General features: G+C 42.9%; 1 protein-coding gene across 1 annotated transcript in view; it reads right to left on the minus strand.

Moving 5' to 3' along the window:
- TMOD3 (tropomodulin 3) overlaps nucleotides 1-15824 on the minus strand; it is a 79622-nt gene extending 63798 nt beyond the window's left edge. Inside the window, exon 1 of the mRNA XM_066341771.1 lies at nucleotides 15634-15824. The gene's annotated coding sequence lies outside the window, so the exon portion shown is untranslated. The remainder of the gene's footprint in view (nucleotides 1-15633) is intronic.
- Between the last annotated feature and the right edge of the window lie 235 nt (nucleotides 15825-16059).

A 16059-nucleotide genomic window follows, 5' to 3' on the forward strand; every position in this document is an offset into this window, starting at 1 on the left:
TCCTAGCATTCTCGAGACTTTAAAAAGGTAAGGTTTTGTAAAACCTGGAAGAAAGTGCTCTGGGATTATGAGAACTATCTTAACCACCAAAATAAGCCCACAAGATGTGGAAAATGTCAGAGAAAATTTTTCATATGAAGATTTACCAAATCAATGATCAAAAAATAAATACTAATATACACGCAGTATATGGCTATAATTGTCATTTGTGTGTGTGTATTGTTATTTGTATTTGCAAAATATTGCGTGATTTTGGCCAAAACATCAAACGGTACAGTAGATAACCGCTGAAAATAAAAATTTCTTCTTCTTTTTTTAGAGAGACATAGAGAGAGTCAGAGAAAGGGATAGATAGGGACAGACAGACAGGAACGGAGAGAGATGAGAAGCATCAATCATCAAGTTTTCATTGCGACACCTTAGTTGTTCACTGATTGCTTTCTTATATATGCCTTGACCATGGGCCTTCAGCAGACCGAGTAACCTCTTGCTCAAGCCAGCGACCTTGGATCTAAACTGGTGAGCTTTGCTCAAACCAGATGAGCCCACGCTCAAGCTGATGACCTCGGGGTCTCAAACCTGGGTCCTCTGCGTCCCACTCCGACGCTCTATCCACTGCGCCACTGCCTGGTCAAGCTAAAAATTTCTTAAAGAATCTCCCTATCCTGTGTCATTCTACTAAGTGTTTTAATTCAGTGGTCCCCAACCTTTTTTGGGCCACGGATCGGTTTAATGTCAGAAAATAATTTCACGGACCGGCCTTTAGGGTGGGATGGATAAATGTATCACGTGACCAAGACAAGCGTCAAGAGTGAGTCTTAGATGGATGTAACAGAGGGAATCTGGTCACTTTTTAAAAATAAAACATTGTTCAGACTTAAATATAAATAAAATGGAAATAATGTAAGTTATTTATTCTTTCTCTGTGGACCCGTACCAAATGGCCCACGGACCAGTACTGGTCCGCGGCCCAGGGGTTGTGGACCACTGTTTTAATTCTTCCAGGCCAATTCATATGAACCAACAATATATCTTTAATAAAATTCATTCTTTCTAATAAATTCAACCTTTCCTCTTTTGAAGAAGGATGAGTCCGGTTGGGGGGTAATGGATGTAAGATAGTATTGTTTTAAATATTTAAGCAGAAAACCTAGTCTTAAAAATAAAGGAAAAGTTCTAAATTTTAGCTAGATGCAACTCAAGCCGAAATATTTTCTTTGCTAGAATAACGAGAATCTTCTCTACCTTTAAGCTGCTTAATACTTCTGAGTTTTTTCCAAACAAACTGTGACCAACTTGAGTACCTAACAATTTAATTCTCACTCAAAAGAAGAAAGAAAGAAAATTCAGAAGGAACACCAGATTTCTTTGGAAGAAAAATCCCAGCACTTAGCTCCTAGCACTGAACTGGGAGCGAGAAGGTGAGTAGATCCATGGAATTAAGGGCTCTGTAACTTTGAGCAAGTCACTTCTCAGCTTACTGGGCTACAATGAGGAACAGCCAAATATAGCCCTGGTTCTGACAATGGGCTCCTCCATGTTCATGACAGACACTGCAAATCAGCCTTTTCCTGCCCTGGCCTGTGGTGCAGTGGACAGTGTCATCCTGGAGTGCTAAGGCTAGTGGTTTGCCAGCCTGGGGCCCTCGGCTTGACTGGCTTGATTCCAAGGGCGCCAGCCTGACCCCTGAGGTTGCAGGTTTGAGCTGGTCAGGGCGTGAGAAGTGAGCAATGACACACAACTAGGTGCAAAAACGAGTCGATGCTTCTCTCTTCTTCCTTCTCCTCTCTTCTGCTCTCTCAAAAAAACAAAAAAAACCCAAACAACAACAAAAAGTATCTCAGCCTTTTCCCCAGTGGGTACAGACTGCTCCAGTCCTCAGGCAGCCATTGCAGGACAAATGAGAGCAGTGGCACGGTGATAACCTGTTCATTTTAGCCCTGGGCTCAACTGGCTCAGCTATCTTGTATCACTATGACCTTACGGAAACATTATTTCACCCAACCTTGGGGGAAAAACAGTAACATCCCTCATCACTGCCAAGATGGACAATGTTTAAGTAGAAAAGTAAAATATGAAAGCAGAATCATGCTAGAAAAGCACAGAAACAATAAAGTGATATACTCCAGGAAAGGGACCTGAAAACTGGAACAGACAGAGTAAACAACAACAAAGTTAACAAAGTCAAACAATGGTGTTAAACACTTAAAAAAAAGTTAAAATGGAATGACCATATTAATAAATGCTTTCCTGAAAAGTCACTAAATAAAGCAAATTTCTCCAGATGATTTACTATTTTCCCATAACCAAATTAGAAATGTTTTTTATGAAAACATAAATTCTCACTACATTATAAATCATAGGAATGAATGCAAAAAAAAAGTCCAACCACAAAGTTAAATATAAATTTTATTAATACAGTAAAACACTAAAGTAGCACATTTACTTCTGCCTTACTTTATTTTATTTTTAAAATAAATGTAAGCCCTGGCTGGTTGGCTCAGCGGTAGAGTGTCGGCCTAGCGTGCGGAGGACCCGGGTTCGATTCCCGGCCAGGGCACACAGGAGAAGCGCCCATCTGCTACTCCACCCTTCCCCCTCTTCTTCCTCTCTCTCTCTCTTCCCCTCCCGCAGCCAAGGCTCCATTGGAGCAAAGATGGCCCGGGCGCTGGGGATGGCTCTGTGGCCTCTGCCTCAGGCACTAGAGTGGCTCTGGTCGCAACATGGCGACGCCCAGGATGGGCAGAGCATCGCCCCCTGGTGGACAGAGCATCGCCCCATGGTGGGTGTGCCGGGTGGATCCCGGTCGGGCGCATGCGGGAGTCTGTCTGACTGTCTCTCCCTGTTTCCAGCTTCAGAAAAAAAATAAATTAAAATAAATAAATAAATAAATAAATGTAAAAGCATCTAATTACTGCCTTTATTTTAATTAAATTTGAAAACCAAGACACTCAAGAGTAGGATAATACTAGAAGATATTTTTTTTTAAAACTTTAGAGTAAGGCCTGACCAGGTGGTGGCGCACTGGATAGAGCATCGAACTGGGATGCAGAAGGACCCAGGTTCGAGATCCCGAGGTCGCCAGCTTGAGTGCGGGCTCATCTGGTTTGAGCAAGGCTCACCAGCTTGAGCCCAAGGTTGCTGGCTCGAGCAAGGGGTCACTCGGTATGCTGTAGCCCCAGGGGTCATGGCACATATGAGAAATCAATCAATGAAAACTAAGGAACCGCAAAGAAGAATTGATGTTTCTCATCTCTCTCCCTTCCTGTATGTCTGTCCCTATCTGTCCTCTCTCTGTCTCTGCCAAAAATAAAAATAAAAAAAATTTTAAAAAACTTTAGAGTAAGGAAAATAGTTGTGGAATTCAGAAAGAGGCATTTGGGAAACAGGCTTCATAAAGGCACTGGTTTTAGACAATGATATTCTAAGGAACTTTAGAGGGGCCACCCAACACCATCATTCATCCACATCCATTACTCAAATCTGACCCACTTTTCTCTATTATTACAAGAATGTAATGGTAAAGAAATTAACCCTAAGATCCTTCCAAATCTAAAAGTTTAAGATCACTCAACTTTTAAAAAGTGCCTCAGTAATAACTGAAAGGATCCGTAAGAACCAGAGACAAAGTGAAGAGCTGAAGATACAGGGAAAGCATTCACTTTTGTTCACTACATATCCCGTGGTCCCTTTTGAGTTTTCTATCATGTGCATTTATTTTATTTTAAAGGACAGTCCAATCATTTGTTGCATTTTGATGCTTTGTATTTTAAAAAAAGTAACAAATATTGTCTCTGACTTTTGAATTATGCATACCACACCCAAATAATCGCACAAAATGCTTTGGTAGAAAAGCAAAACAAAAAGCATTAGCCGTGCCTGACTTGTGGTGGCACAGTGGATAAAGCGTCGACCTGGAATGCTGAGGTCGCCGGTTCAAAGCCCTGGGCTTGCTCAGTCAAGGCACATATGGGAGTTGATGCTTCCTGCTCCTCCCCCTCCTCTCTCTCCCCCCTTCTCTAAAATGAATAAATAAAATCTAAAAAAAAAAAAAAAAGCATTAGCCATCAGAGTTCTATTGAAAGACTTTCAGGACATTAATTAAGAAAAGGACTGACAGGCCCTGGCTGAGTGGCTCAGTGGATAAAGCATCATTCTAGTCTTGGAGTGCCAGAGGTCGAGGGTTTGATTCCCAGTAAGGGCATGTATGAGAAGCAATCAGTAAGTACTCAACTAAACGAAAAAGTTGATGCTTCTCTCTTGCTCCCTCCCTCTCCTTTCCCCCCTCTCTCCCTTTCTCACTCTCTCAAATCAATGGAAACATTAAAAAAACAAACAAACAAACAAACACTCACAATCTATGAGACAAATAGTAAAAATCATTTCAAGTAATACACGATTATGTAGTATTCTCCCAAGTTCCGCAGCATGGAAACCAAAGTCCCTGTGTAACATGGAAACCAAAGTCCCTGTGTAACTGAAACTCTGGCCCTCTGCACTGTGACGATTTTAAAACATCGGATCCCTCTTGCTGAGTTGACTGTACTTTTTTTTACTGTTTGTGGGAAGAAATAAAAAAAAGATAATCAACCCACCCCCCAATAAAAACTCTGAAACTGGGACTGGGGCCAGATTTGGGGTGTTTTTTCCTTTTCCCTAAGAAAAAAACAAGAGAAACAACTTTAATTTTCTCTAATGTTCTAAGCAGGCCTTCTCTGGACCCACCCTTTCCTAGGAAGGGTTCCAGTACCCAGAAAAATTTTTGGAGCCTCACAAAGACAGGAAGTAAAAACAATGCTTTACCAAGCTCTCCCATATAGGGACAAACTCCTTGCCTGACTCTAAGCTCTTGTCTTCCTGATCTAAAGATCTTGATCATAGTCCCCTAACTATGCTTCCTGAAACAGTGCTTTTTATATTTGATTCCTTTGTTTAGAAACTTTTCTTATTTGTTAAGTGTCTGTATTTTGACAGTTTCTCAGGTGATCCTGATAAAACTCCACTTTCCTATTTTCAATAACAATTACTAAGAATATTCTGCTCTAATCAGCCTGGCTTCCTCGGGGTCTCACAAATACCCTAAGTTCAGCTTCACACCTTGGCTTCATTTGTTTCCCACAATGGTGTGCACTCCTCTTCACCAATCCTTCCTACCCTATCCCCAAATTTCACCTTTCCATCCTATCCAAACTCTACACACCCTTCAAAGACTAGCTCAAAACCATTCTCTCCAAAGCCTTTCCTAGCTCCTCCAACCCTAATTAATTACTATTTTCTATTCCAAAGGTTAACAATGTTCAGGGTGCACCATACCATTTTGCCCCAATACCTGATTCAGGTGTCCGGTGCCCTAACTGGTATGACTGCATGCTCCTCAATGGACCATGCCTCACTCCTACATAGGGAAGGCATTTTCCACACACCTGCAGAGAAGCAGCACACTTGTGACTTTTAGGGATGCCACTGGTTTCACTCTAAACAATCTCAAGGATCTGGGGACATACCAAGCTTTGCTATGGCAATTCAATTAATTTTCAGATTAACATGGAGAAGCAGTTAATGTTTCAAGAGGCACCTGCCTATAATTTGCCTAATGTGTCTTTATATCTCACATGGGGAATATAGAACCAATCAAAGAAATTTGGTAAGCCCTGGAGTTAAGTAATTCTCACCGGTGGAGAATACCTAAGGAGGGAGAATGAGTCCGCTCAGTCAATCCGGCAGAGGGGTCTATTCTCCAAGAAAATGACACCGCCTCACCACCCTGCCCCTGTGTCCCAACTGTAGAGAACCTCATCCTTAACAAGGCGCTATCATATGCAGGATGAATAACTGAAGCAATAACCAACAGACGGGGTGCGTGTAAGTAACCATGTGGCAGTCAGGGGCAACATCCATATAATCCACAAGTGATCTTGGGAACAAAAAGGAAAAGGGCAAGATGACTATCCCCTTATAGAACAAAAAGAACACTTAAGAGTGTTTTTATAGGGCCTGACCAGGCAGTGGCACAGTGGATAGAGCATTGGACTGGAACGCAGAGGACCCAGGTTCCAAACCCCAAGGTTGCTGGCTTGAGCACAGGCTCACCAGCTTGAGCGCAGGGTCGCAGGTTTGAGTGTAGGATCACAGACATGACCCCACGGTCACTGGCTTGAGCCCAAAGGTCACTGGCTTGAAGCCCAAGGTCGAAGGTTTGAGCAAGGAGTTACTCTCTCAGCTGGAGCCTCCCCGCCCCCCCCCCCCCCCCCCCCCGCGGTCAAGGCACATAGGAGAAAGCAATCAATGAACTAAGGTGGTGCAACAAAGAAATGATGCTTCTCACTCTCCTTTCCTATCTGTCCTTCTCTCTGTCTCTGTTGCAAAAAAATAAAAACTTTTTTTATAGGAAAAGTTAATTTGGTATTACTGAACTGTATACTTAAAATGGATGAATTTTATGATATGTAAATATACCTTGATAAAATTGTTTAAAAAAAAACTCTGGTGATTTGAGCTGAAGTATTTGCACATGGTGAAGCATCCAACAACAGTACAGTACAGAGAGGGCATTCACAGGTTTTATTGGAGTTTCAAGACAAAAGACACAAAACCTCTGGTACAAACACTTAAATTTTTCATATTAAGATAGGATAGTTCACTACAAATGAAAATGAAAAATACCAAAATATAGCTTTTTAAGACTATATTTTGTGGCTCTCCTGATTTCCTTTATTTACTATCAAAGAGATTTAAAATGTCATTTAGCCTTTTTTAGAAGAACCCGTGCCAAAGCAGACCTTGTGATCATGGGGGCTGTAAACCAAGCTTCTTGGTCAATAGCAATTTCTCAGACTTCCCTTCTTTCATTAGTTCTGCTTTTTTAGCATTATATCTTAAACATTTTCTTTCCTCCTCCAACCCTTCCATTTCCTCTCCCCCAGAAACTACCTCCACTAGCTGTAGGGTTCTCATTATTTCAGTAGTTTCATATAGTTTGGATTTTATTGTATGTGTATATGAACTATTGTATGTTTTGTCCCTCTGTTTTCTCACCTGTCAAGTGAAAATAATAGTTTCTATCTCATGGAGCTAATTATGTTCATTCGTTAAATGAATACATAAAAATACCTTAGAACAGTTCTTGACACTGAGCAAGTGTTCAAAAATGTTAGCTAATAAAATTATTAATTCTCTCCAAACTTCATTTTTATTTAGTTTTTATTTATTTTAGTGAGGAAAGAGAGAGAGAGAAGGGGGGAGGAGCAGGAAGCATCAACTCCCATATATACCTTGACCAGGCCAGCCTGGGGTTTCTAACCAGCGACCTCAGCATTCTATGTGGACACTTATCCATTGCACCACCACAGGTCAGGCCAAACTTCATTTTTAAAGAATACTATCTTATCTTAGATCTTGCTAGGTAAAGGACATATTATTATACTGTGATCCATATAACAGACAATTAATTGCAGAAATTGGGTGATACATGACGACTAAAAAAGAGAATACAAAAAAGTGAGAGATAAATGTATACGAAACAGAAGTGAGGTGTTAAATCACTTCTTGCCCACAACTTCTTTAATGTTTATCTCACCATACTGTAATCAGTTGTGTAAATATCTATATCCTCCATAAGTTGTGAGGACTTTGAGGGCAGGCACTTATTTTTATTTTTATATTGTCAGCCCAACATAGTGTCTGTAACATAGTAGATCCTACATAAATGTATAATAGGATAACAAGGGAGGCTTAGGTTTGAGCTCAATGTTGGGAGCACCTAGTTTTACCATATCCTTAATGGACTGGGGGCAAAGTCAGTAAAGACCTGTTACTGCTCTTTGTTTGATTGATTATCCATGTTCTATACCCTCATTCTTTCCAAACTAGAAAATATGTTTAAAATATATTTGACTTCCTCTAAAATTAGAAACCTGTCAAATTCTAATAAAACAAATTTTTATAATTTTAAATATTAAAAATATTGATCTGATTAGCCTATATGTCCAAAAGTTAATCCTAATGGTCAAATGGTCAGAGAGTCACAGCAATAAACAGACAATAATAAGAAACACACCTTTTTAGCTATTGATCTGCTAGATGCAGTGCAGATATGAAAAAAGACACCTGACCTCCATGCAAAGTAAGCATGTTTGAGGATGACCAACCCTAAATCCCCTTGTCTGGGACCACCCTACCCACAGGCCCTGTGAAGTATATAGCCTAAGCAACCGCATAATAATGCCCCCCAAACACACAGATGTTTGGTACAGGAGTTACCCTCAACCCAAGCAAGATGGATAATATTTAATTCTCCAGGAATCTAGAAAGCTGGGAAACAAAACCTCAGTTGAGAGATCTATCAACCAGGCTGGAGGCAGCATCACAGCAAGCCAAAGTCACATGTAAGCTAGAAGCAGAAGCCACGAGGAAGCCTGTGTGTCAAGGTGAGAATGCAGCAGGCCAGGGTTAGGGTGAGGGTGGGAAGGAGGCACTTGCCTCAGGTGTAGCATGGGAGAGGGCAACAAAAACTCAACCGTCAAGATAATACTGGAAAGCACACTATGTTTAAAAATTCAAATTAACATTCTGGAAGGGAGCAGAGAGGCACACCAAGAAGCTGAGGACAGTCCACACAAGACAAAGATGGAGGAAACAGGACAGGGACTTCCCCACCACCTTCTCTAGGTCCAGCTGTAGCTCATTTCAGGGAGCTGTCACCTTAAAGAAACCACCACTACAACTGCCAGCCCTGCCAGCCTCTTCTAGCAGGCTAGCTTAAGTGGGTTTGTATCCTAAGAACCTCGATTAATATACTCAATTTGGGAGAATGAAATAGGCACATAAAACCTTTTTTTTTTTTTTTTTGTATTTTTCTGAAGTGAGAAGCGGGGAGGCAGAGAGACAGACTCCTGCACGGGCCCGACCGGGATCCACCCGGTAAGACCACTAGAGGGCGATGCTTTGCCCAAGACGTTGCTCTATTGCAATAGGAGCCATTCTAGAGCCTGAGACGGAGGCGGAGGCCATGGAGCCATCCTCAAGCGCACAGGCCTACTTTGCTCCCATGGAGTCTTGGCTGCCGGAGGGGAACAGAGAGAGAGAGAGAGAGACAGAGAGACAGAGACAGAGACAGAGAAAGGAAAGGGAGAGGAGTGGAGAAGCAGATGGGTGCTTCTCCTGTGTGCCCTGGCCAGGAACCAAACCCGAGATTTTCACATGCCAGGCCACTGCTCAGGACACGGCACATAAAACTTGAAAAGAAAATCAAGGCAATGTATATATATATATTTAGATTTTTATTTATTCATTTTTAGAAAGAGAGGAGAGACAGCAAGAGAGAAGGGAGGAGGAGCAGCAACTCCCATATGTGCCTTGATCAGGCAAGCCCCAGGTTTTGAACTGGCGACCTCAGCATTCCAGGTCAATGCTTTATATCCACTGCACCACCACGGGTCAGGCAAGGCAATGTACAATATAATTAACTGGCAAAAGATGGTCCTGAAATTAGTGCTACAGAAGTTCAGAGATCACATCACTGTAGGTGATCAGGGAATGAGAGATTTAGCTGGATAGAGGTGGGGAGAAGTATATACTAAGCAAACAGACCAAAGTTCATGCTAAAGGGGCGTGGGGGGACAGGATGGGAAGGGAGCCAGGGAAAGGAGAGGAAGAAAAGTGAAGATCCTCGCATACTCTGTAGTATAGCCAAGAAACTAAATACAGCTCCACACTCTTCTGTCTCCAGCCCTCGATCGCACGGCTCATTACATCTGATATATAGTACCCTTTCCCCCGTTTTCTCATGTTCAAATCCTTTCACATCTTCCAGTGACAAGTTCAAACAACACTTTTTTGAAGAGGTGTCCTACTCGAAAGCAGGTGTAGGCCAGCACTAAAGTTGTGGCAGTGGAAAAAGAAAGGCAGAAAAGAGGATATGGCAGGAGAGAAGGCTAAGGGGCTGAATGCAGTAACAAGCACTGGTCTCTGGTGGAGAGCAAACTACACTCACGAGTTTACTTGAGAAGTCACCCTACATCTTAGGTGAGTAGGACATGAGAGGGTTTGACAAGGAGGAGTGGGGGCTCAAGAAACTAGAGGCAGGTGTAGAGGGTGTGCTGAGGACAAGAAACGCCCGACTGCACCAAAGGTCTTGCAGAGGTGAAAATGTGCTAATCTGTTGTGGTCCATTTCTGTGCATCATCCTTTGATTCTCTCCAAAGAAATAGTAAATAGTGTATTAGGGATAAACAGCAGAAAAATAGAGCAGGTGGGTGGGAAGGGGCCTTGATTTTCAAATAATCACATACTTATTGATATTTCCCAACTGAATGAAGCTTTCTTATCCACCCCCTACCTACTCCCATGCTCCTGCCATAGCACCCCAGTGGCCATATTAAAGAGAGAGAGAGAGAGAGAGAGAAAAGAGCAATTATTTAAGAATACTAACTTGAATCCACCATGATCAAAAATAAATCTTGGTATTAATCAATTGTGCCATGTTTGCCCCAAGGTGAGAGCTGTATGAATAGATGCCAGACTCCCTTCTTTTCACTGGTATGCATATCAAGTAAATATTCTTTAACAAGTCCTCATTAAAATAACCCCACACCCAGGGAACCAAAACATTTTGTTGGTTATAATTTTCCACATGCAAATCCTTTTATGTTATAATTATGATTAATAATATCCTACTCAAAGAGCTTGCTTTATGCAATTGGCTAAGAAACCACCTGCAAGTCTATATACATATCTTTATATATATTAAATATATACCTGTGAAACAATTGCTACTGGTTAAAAAAACTTAACTGAAAACTTCAGGAATTGCCTTAAACACCAGAATACATACACTTTAAATAAATTTAACTTGCCATCATGCTTCTCTACCTAGCCTTCCTTTTTCTCCAAAACACGTCAAGAACTGTGTTTACCTGTGTGTACTTGTGCTAACAGTGCTTACGTATGCCCAGATATGAAAGTGTTTAATTGCAAAGGGTTATCTACATCCATCAGTTATCTCAGTTTGTAAGTTTATCTTGGTGTGTTTGTGTTCCCTCTTTAGTGAATGTGTAGGTGTTTGAACACATCTACCAGAGGGAGTGTATATCTCTACAGGTAAGAAAGTATTCACATTTGTAAAGGAACTTTGTCTGTATTTCAGTGATTCTCAAAACAAACTGGTAAGTGGACAAAGGTGAAAGAAGAAGACAGTCACAAAAGACTGAATAGTGTATGATTCCACTTATATGAAATACTGTATAATGGAATTTAATTTGCCAGAATAGGCAAATTAAAACCATAATGAGTTACCATTTCATATCTGCTAGTGTGGCTAAAATAAAAATGGCTGATAACACTAAAAATTGGTGACATTAAAAATGTGAAGCAACTGGAACTCATATATAAACCACTTTAGCAGGTTTTTTTTAATCTTTGTTGTTTATTTTATTGATTTTAGAGAAAGGGAGAGAGAGAGAGAGACAAGAACATCGACCTGTTCCTGTCTGTGCCTTGACCAGGAATTGAACTGGCAACCTCTGTGCCTCAGGATGATGCTCTAACCAACGGAGCCATCCGGCTAGGGCATAGCAGTTTTTTAATCAAGTTAATTATACATCTAACCTATGACTCAGTAATTCCCAATGGACTGTTAGAGGACCAGCAGAACATTATTATTTTTTTTTTTTTGTATTTTTCTGAAGCTGGAAACAGGGAGAGACAGACAGACTCCCGCATGCGCCCGACCGGGATCCACCTGGCACGCCCACCAGGGGGCGACGCTCTGCCCACCAGGGGGCGATGCTCTGCCCCTCCGGGACGTCGCTCTACGACCAGAGCCACTTTAGCGCCTGGGGCAGAGGCCAAGGAGCCATCCCCAGCGCCCAGGCCATCTTTGCTCCAATGGAGCCTTGGCTGCGGGAGGGGAAGAGAGAGAAAGAGAGGAAGAAGGGGGGGGGGTGGAGAAGCAAATGGGCGCTTCTCCTATGTGCCCTGGCCAGGAATCGAACCCGGGTACCCCGCACACCAGGCCGACATTCTACCGCTGAGCCAACCAGCCAGGGCCAGAACATTGTTTTTGATACCATTTTCCTCTCAATATGATTTTATAGTTGTGATTTTAAAGGCTTGAGATAAAAATGGAATGAAAATAAGGCATGTAAATCAAATGTGAGCAAGAAAGGTCAATGACAGAAAGAGGACAGTGCATTAGTTACTATAACAGTCTAGAGAATAATGCCCTCCCTCAATTATTTTAATTAAGAGAAAACCTATGATATTTAAATTTAATGGGAACTGAAAAGCATGAAGAAACTCTGCCAGCTAATTTGATCTTTAAAAGCTAATAATGCAGCCTGACCAGGTGGTGGCGCAGTGGATAGAGCATTGGACTGCGATGCAGTGGACCCGGGTTCGGGACCCCGAGGTCGCCAGCTTGAGTGCGGGCTCATCTGGTTTGAGGAAAAAACCCACCAGCTTGAACCCAGGGTCGCTGGCTCCAGCAAGGGGTTACTCAGTCTGCTGAAGGCCCGCGGTCAAGGCACATGTGAGAGAGCAATCAATGAACAACTAAGGTGTTGCAACGCGCAATGAAAAACTAATGATTGATGCTTCTCATCTCTCTCCGTTCCTGTTTGTCCCTGTCTATCCCTCTCTCTGACTCACTCTCTGTCTCTGTAAAAAATAAATAAAAATTAAAAAAAAAAAAGCTGATAATGCAGCCTAAATAAAGAGCAGTGTACATCAGACCGACACCTGAAAACCGACTGAGCCCTTTCCTTCTACTGTTTTACTGGGTCCTCCTGTCTTCCCTCTTCTTCTTTCCCCTCCCTCTGTTGGTCTCCACCCAGGTGTATTTTAATCCCCAACACCTCTCACCCTCCCTATGACAATGCGATTAGAATGATCTAATCGACGTTCATATACCCAATTCACCCCAGGTTCCAAATAAACAAATTTACAAAAGTATACTGTATTCTATTATAGATATGGCACATACACTCAAAGTATAGCCTGGGAAGCAGAGATGACCAGTGAGTGGAAAAAGAATGACTTCATTTGTTTCCCATCCCCACAACTGTAAAAGATCTCTCCCTCTGAACTCCTACAGCATGTTTTTATTCCCTACAGATGGCTCTTACAGCGCTCTGAACTATAAACAAGCACACGTCTAATCTGAAAGAGAGTAAGTTCCCAGACAAAAACCGCATCTTAATGTCTATATTCACCATGTGCCTAAGATAGTGACTTGTACAGGACCGGCCAAAACAAATGATGACTCAGCAATTTATCGAATTAATGTGAATAAAAACAGCAGAAGGTGGAAAAAGATGAGGAGAGAAAAAACTGACAGGATTCAACAAAAAGACAGGAGGAGAGAAGGTGAGAAAGTAGGGGAAAAAAGAAAAAACTTGTGAAAACAATTATTTCTGTTAAGAGTGAGTAGGATTATTTTTTTTTAACTGAGAGCTAGATAAAGCCATTACTATGCATCTACTATTACAGCTATCAGAACCTAGCTTTAAATTGTGACAAACACTTTGAAGTATCTCCCAACCCTTGACATGCACTGACAGTAACTACAGCATTCCCTGACATGCAGGTTCTAGAACCCAGCTTCAAACCTACAAAACCCTGATTTATGCATGTTCAAGTTGCAGAAACACCACACTACACCATTTAAGTCATTTCTGTTGCACAGAACTGGCCATTTATATTGGCCAGTAGCCCAGACTTGAAAATCTCTGATTAGAGTGAAACTGATCATTGAAATGAGATTTGACCCCAGCATATTTAACTTTTTTTTTTTTTGTATCTTTCCGAAGTTAGAAGTGGGGAGGCAGTAAGACAGACTTCCGCCTGCGCCTGACCAGGATCCACCCGGCATGCCCACCAGGGGGCAATGCTCTGTCCATCTGGGGCGTTGCTCTGTTGAGGCTAGAGCCATTCTAGCACCTGAGGCAGAGGTTATGGAGCCATCCTCAGCACCCGAGCCAATTTTGCTCCGATGGAGCCTTGGCTGTGGGAGGGAAAGAGAGAGACAGAGAGGAAGGAGAGGGGAAGAGGTGGAGATGGGCGCTTCTGTGTGCCCTGACTGGGAATCGAACCTGGGGCTTCCACACACCAGGCCAACGCTCTACCGCTGAGCCAACCGGCCAGGGCCAACATTTAACTTTAAGTGAAGTTATTTACAGAGTAATCTGGCCTGAAGGATTTATAACAAGATTTTGAAATTAGTCATAAAAATACGATTAAAGGAAACTGAGCAGAGCAGGTCAGTGATACCCTCCAAAACTAAATTTTGTTCCTCCATGCTTAGCACAGAGTTTGAAATGACACATATGGCCAATGTTTCCTGAATGAATTAAATAAATGAATTTTTAATAATCCGAGATGTTTAGGATGGAATCATCTGGGGTCATCTGCTCCAACAAACCTCATTTTAAAGATGAGCAAACTAGAAATCCTGAGAAGTTCAAAAGTAAGCAAGCTGAAAGAAATAGAATATATTGGATATGACACTTTAATTCCCTTTTTGTTCCTTTTGTAGGAATATGTTAGAAAAAGGATTGTAAGTATTATAATAAAATGAGAGTTCTGAAAGAAGTGATGTTAAAAAGGCGCCTAGGACTAGGAATAAGAGACTAGCACAAATAAATAAATATAGCTGGCCAAAATTATTTTCCTAAGCTTAAATTAATTACTCAATTTAATCTAACAAAAAAAAAAATCTAAAAGATTCTCAGAAAAAGAAACATGCGCCTCACGAAAATGTTACAAACCACGGGAGACCTCACATAATTTAAATCTCCACAGGCTTATTTCCTGTTCCAGTACGACCTCCTGGGATAAGTTTTACTGCAGTGTTCATTACCAGATGACTTCTGGTTTTAAGAGAAGCCAAGGGCAAGCTGGAAATGCGACTCTTAACTAAACATAAAACAACAACAAAACTTGCGGCTGTTTATCAGTTGTTTATCATCAGAATGCCGGCTTCCAAAGGAAACATACAACCTCCGTAGGCAAAACTATAACGACTCAGTCACGTCCTCAAGAAACCAATACACAAACTTAGCCGGATCCAGCTGCGCTGCAAGGGAGCCAGGAAATTTATTCTAAGACAGAGCAGAGAGATCAAAACGGCGAGTTCAAGACAAGCCAGATTTCTTTTTTTAAAGGGGTGTGCCCTAAGGTGTGGGTTTTTTTCCCCTTTCCAGCTTTCAACAAGCAGAATCCTTGAAGGAGAATTGGTGAGAAAACCCTATTAGGAGGATCGTCCCGAGCTTCTCCTGGGTGGGTGGGAGGGGCGGCTGGTCACCGCGAGCTCGCACGCCCGGCGGGCGCGGGCTGCCGCCGGAGGGAAGGGGCCGGTTCCGAACCGAGGGAGGCCGGGCCCCCAAGTGATTCATCGACTCAAGGTTCGCGCGTCTCCACCGCAGGCGACGCCCAGTGCGCCCCACGGTCCGCACCCGGGCCGGGTCGCTCCGAAGCAGCCCCCAGAGTCGCCCCGCTGCCCGAGAGGGACCCGTAGGGCAGGAGACCGGGCCGGCGACTGGAAGGCAGCAACCTCTCCCTCTTCCGCCACCATCGCCGGTGCGACTCCCTGCCCGCGCCCGCAGACGGACTTCCTGGAAAGCACCGGGTTGGACTTACCTAACTAGCGCCCGCTGGGGATACCGACTCCTTCACAGACGCGCGAGGACTGACTGGGATTCAGTTCCCTGCACCCGCCCGTCTGCCTGCGTCTGCCTCCCAGGGAGTTGCCGGATCCACCCGCCACCAGCACCCCCACCTCGACCGCACTGTATGTGCGGCTAGTTCCCCCTTCGTCACCCAGGCGCCTGCGCACTCTTATGTCCAGAGCATCCTGGGAGTTGTAGTTCGGGCGAAGAGGGAGAGAAGCTTAGCGCAGGACCCCGGGTCTTTACAATCTGCAAGACATTGGAAGCAGTTGCGGATACCAGGCCTAACTCCAGCCTGGGACAACGCTCTCTATTCGTGGAAATATTTAACCTATGAGCTATGAGCAGCAGCTAGAGGCTCTTTGGTATAGATTTCCTTTTTACTTTGACTTTTACT

Source organism: Saccopteryx leptura, chromosome 6 (genome assembly GCF_036850995.1).
Source record: "Saccopteryx leptura isolate mSacLep1 chromosome 6, mSacLep1_pri_phased_curated, whole genome shotgun sequence".
NCBI lineage: Eukaryota > Metazoa > Chordata > Mammalia > Chiroptera > Emballonuridae > Saccopteryx > Saccopteryx leptura.